The following is a 5132-nucleotide window of genomic DNA, read 5'->3' as shown; positions in this document are numbered from 1 at the left end:
CAAAGAAAAACCAAGGGGTAAATTGCTACACTACCTAACTAAAAGAAACGTTTTTTTTTAGACTTTAAATCCCTACAAGTAAAAATTGTACTAATAGATCCATCGTCGGGAAAAAGTCGAATCTTTTACTATTTTAAAAAAAATAATTATTCAACTAAACTAACACAACTAAAATAGCATAGAAAGTCACCTAGACAATCTCCTCACCCCACACTTTAAATTGTGCATTGTCCCCAATGCACATCCATACATACAAGAGGGTAAAAGGAACTCCCTGGTAGGCCAAAGGCCGAAGCACTAGCATCTCATGGGGTACTCAGACTTCTCCCAGGCCTGGTCCTTCGTGCGGGTACCCACACTTAGTTCCAACCATCTGGTTTGCTGTGGCATCCTTCCAATGACTTTGCGTCCCATGCTCCTAAAAATCAAAATTCGACACTACAAGAATAATACAATAAAAACATAAAAAAAACTAAATTAAAAATAAAAAAAATAAAGCTGGGTTGCCTCCCAACAAGCGCTTGATTTAACATCGCGGTATGACGTGAATCACTTTTTGCTTCCACCTTGAGCTTATGAATTGAACCCCAAGTTTTGATTCAAGCTTATGATTATGGTCATGGGGAGGTGGAACGAATCTAACTGGCCCAAGGAAGTAATGTAGTATTCTGCATTCCTTGGCCTTTGTATGAGGTATGTAATCCTGACTTTCTGGCAAAAAGAATTCCAGAATATATGCACCTTGTTCCTCATTCCTTGACTCCTCAATTGGTTCGGATGACTCTATTTCCATATCATCATACAAACATAATGTGGAAAAATGCTTGGAGTGTGGACCAATGCGCTCAAACACATGAACTTCGGGACTTTCAACATCCTCATCATCAATGATACTAGAGTCAACAAAATTTATATCCTCAAATTCCTTGGCTGGCTCTAGTCTCACTTCTTCAACATTGACATCCTTAAATTGTAGTTGGCTAGGTTGTTGATGTTCTACTCTGACCTCCCCAATTAACACCTCAAATTCATGATCTTCTTGGCTACTATCCTCAATATTGGCTTGTTGAGCATTAAAATCTCCAACCACTTGACTCAATTGAGCCTCCAACTTGTGAATAGTTGCCTCTTGCCTTTCTATCTGCAATTGTTTTTCATTATTTTGTTTTAGAAGGCACTTTAACATATCCTCTATCTCCTTCAGGTCTGCATCCCTAGGTTCTTTGTTCCTGTTAACTTCACAAGAAAAGGTAGAACCATCATAGTAAGGGGTTGGGGGAAGATAAGAAATATAAGCACAACCATAAAAGTGACCTTTTTTACCACCACACACATCACACACATTCCACAAATAAGATTGAGTTGGTGCACATAACTCGCTCTCAGGAACGTTTTAAAAATTTTACCACGGGTGGTTTCCTTCACAATATGTATGGAGATCAATAGTAGAATTATCTACACCTAAATTCCCATAATTCCAAGATGTCATGTTTCTCAAATCAACAGTTATAAAAAAAATACAAAAAAACAAAGCAAAATAAAAGTTCAAACTTTAACTCTAGCAATATACAATTACAACTACACCGTTAGTTCCCCGGCAACGGCGCCAAAATTTGATCACGCCCAACTCTAGTCCTAAAAAGGATAAGCGGTCGCTGCAAATATAATTCGGTCTACAAGTCCAGAGTCGAATCCCATAGAGAACTAAGGCGTAGCTATATCTGTTTAATATCACTAAGAAGACAAGTTTGAATAAATTTCTAAATTATAAAGATTGAGATTTATATTTCTAACTAATTAACTAGCAAATACTACAAAACGGTAAAATTATCAACTAACAAGACAAAGGGTTGGAGACTAAATTAAGGAGGTCTAGAGTTATGATTTCCACAATTGTCGGGATCCTTCTAGCTATGTTCCCTACAAGTTTGCCAATGTATTCTCTACTGATCGTGAGCACTTTAGGTGCCGTAATTCTCTCTCGAGCAACTACAACAATTTACTAGACATATTCTCTCGAACTATGCTAGTTGGCTTTATCTGACCGCTCATTATGACCACGTCAAGACTTTGTTATTTCTAAACCTACCTTTAAACCCGTTGTATTGATTTCCCACATACGTTAGGAGTGACATTGTTCAACAACTAAATATGTACTTTCTCTCGAGCAGTACACACTAAATAGGCACAGTCAATTGATGGCCATTCAATCAACAACAATAAACACGTAGTTGAATAAGTAGAGAAATCCAACGACTCAATTATATAAAAACATAACAAGAATTTATCCTACAAAAGGTTCCATTAAAACCCTAGATAAGAAATTAGCTATTCATAATAGTATGTAAAACAACAATACTAAAAGTCATAACCGATAATGAAAAAATAGGAAGAGGAAGGAAAAACTCGTAGAAGAATTCTCCGCCTTGCTCCTATTGTGTCTCTGCCTCCTTAGGTCGAATCTGTGTCAAAAGCGTGTCCAACCTCCTCAAAATACCGTTTTACCATGTATATATACCAAGTAGGGTCGGGACCAAATAATTATACCATCTCCTAGCGAAAAAGGACAATTTTTCAGGTCTGGACGTTCGCGGTCACGGTTCGGGCGCGGTCCAGGCGCGGTATTTTCCCAGTGCACTGCCTCGTCCGCGTCCAGCTCCGCGGTCACGGTTTCGAATGCGTTTTTCACCCTGTTCAGCTAGGAATTTAGAAAACCGTAAAACATAAAAGTTGTAGCCCTTTGAGTCAGGTTACCAACCGTATATTATATAGTCCAAATGGAGTTCGGAGCAGAGGGTTATGTCTATTTTACTAGATAGTGCGCAATATGCCTACTCGAGTCTTCGTTTGTTCTTAACTCTCAAATTTGATCCCTGAACACGATCTCGGCTTAATTCCTTGGGATTTTACTCAAACTTCAAAGCTCCAAATCACTTGAATTCATTCCATAACATCTATATAGCTCGGAATCACTCCTACAAGGCAAAAAACACACTTTTAGTGCAAAACACTAGCGATTAAAGCGCAAACTCAACTAAAGTGCAGTAATTAGAGTGTAATAATTGACTAAAATACGTAATTATAGCCTATCATCAGTAACTAATATCCTTAAAATATGGTCCATCCGGGAGGTCAAATACCCGGTTGCGAATGTAGTCGTAGTTCCTAAGAAAGGGAACAAACTAAGAATGTGTGTACATTATAAAGACCAAAATAAAGTATGCCCAAAAGATTCTTTCCTTTTGCCTAACATCGATCGGATGATCGACACCACGGTCGGCCACGGCCGGCCACGAGACTCTAAGTTTTCTCGATGCCTATTCCAGGTACAATCAAATACGAAGGAACCCGTGCGACCAAGAAAAAACCTCTTTCATCACTAAATATGGCATGTACTGCTATAACGTAATGCCATTCGAATTAAAAAATACCGGTACTACTTACCAACGACTAGTAAACCAAATGTTCGAAGAACAAATAGGAAAAACCATGAAATTTATATTGACAATAAGCTAGTTAAGTCCCTGCGAGCAAAGGACCATTTAGAGCATTTGCGGGAAACATTCAGTATATTGAAGAAGTACAACATGAAGCTGAATCTAGAAAAATATGCATTCGAGGTCGGGTCCGGCAAGTTTCTAGAATTCATGGTGTCCAATCGGGGAATCGAGATCAACCCCGACAAGATCAAAGCTGTCGAGGATATCACGGTAGTGGATAATGTGAAGGTTGTACAAAGGCTAACCGGGCGCATTGCAGCCCTGGGTTGATTCATCTCGAGGTCATCCTATACAAGTCATCGATTCTTCTCGCTGCTGAAAAAGAAGAACAACTTCACATGGACCCCAGAATGTCAATGGGCTTTAGAGGAACTTAAGCGATACTTATCGAGCCCGCCATTGCTTCACACGTTGAGGGCGGACGAACGACTGTACTTGTACTAGCGGTATCGGAAGTAGCGGTAAGTGAAGTCCTAGTCCGAGAAGAACAAGGTACGCAATTTTTGATTTATTATGTCACTAGGACCTTAGGTGAAACCAAAACTAGATATCCTCACCTAGAAAAATTGGCACTCGCCTTGTTAAGTGCCTATAGGAAACTGAAACCATATTTCTAGTGCCATCCTATATGTGTTGTAACAACCTAACCTTTACAAAATATAATGCATAAGCCCGAACTCTCGGGATGATTGGCCAAATGGGCCGTCGAAATCAACGGGTACGTTATCGAATATCAACCCCGAACGGCCATTAAATCCCAAATTTTGGCATACTTCATAGCCGACTTTACACCGGCCCTAATACCCGAAGTCGAAAGGGAGTTTTTGGTAAACTCGGGAACATCTTCGGGAATCCGGACCCTCTTAACGGATGGTGCCTTGAACGTAAAAGGGTCCGGAGTTGGAATCGTACTAAAGCCTCCCACATGTTATATAGTTAGACAATCTATTAGAACTGTAAATTTGACTAACAACGAAGCCGAGTATGAGGCCATGATTACAGGTCTCGAACTAGCCATAGGCTTGGGAGCGGAGGTGATCGAGGCTAAATGTGACTCCCTCCTGGTGGTAAACTAAGTAAATGGAACATTCGAGGTCAGGGATGAACGAATGCGAAGGTACTTGGACAAGCTACAGGTAATGTTGCATCTTTTCAAAGAATGGACTCTGCAGCACGTGCCCCAAGATCAAAACAATGAAGTCGACGCCCTCGCAAACTTAGGGTCGTCGGTCGAAGACAACGAGCTCAACTCAGGGGCGGTCGTACAACTTATGAGGTCGGTAGTAGAATAAGGTCACGCCGAAGTAAACTCCACGAGATTGACTTGGGATTGGAGAAATAAGTACATAGAATATTTGAAGACCGAAAAACTTCCCTCAGATCCAAAGGAATCGCGGGCCCTGCGCACAAAGGCAGCCCGATCTAGCACTTCCAAAGATGGAACCTTACTCAGGAGGACGTTTGACGGTCCGCTAGCAATATGTCTAGGACCGGGAGATACCGAGTATGTTTTGAGGAAAGTCCACAAAGGCACATGCGGGAATCACTCAGGCGCTGAATCACTAGTTGGAAAGGTAATCAGAACCGGCTATTACTAGGTTGATATGGAAAAAAAATGCTAAGGAGTTTGTG

The sequence above is a fragment of the Nicotiana attenuata genome, chromosome 8, assembly GCF_001879085.1.
Source record: "Nicotiana attenuata strain UT chromosome 8, NIATTr2, whole genome shotgun sequence".
In the NCBI taxonomy this organism is placed as follows: Eukaryota; Viridiplantae; Streptophyta; class Magnoliopsida; order Solanales; family Solanaceae; genus Nicotiana; species Nicotiana attenuata.
The sequence above is the reverse complement of the archived record's forward strand: the minus strand, read 5'-3'. Positions refer to the sequence as shown.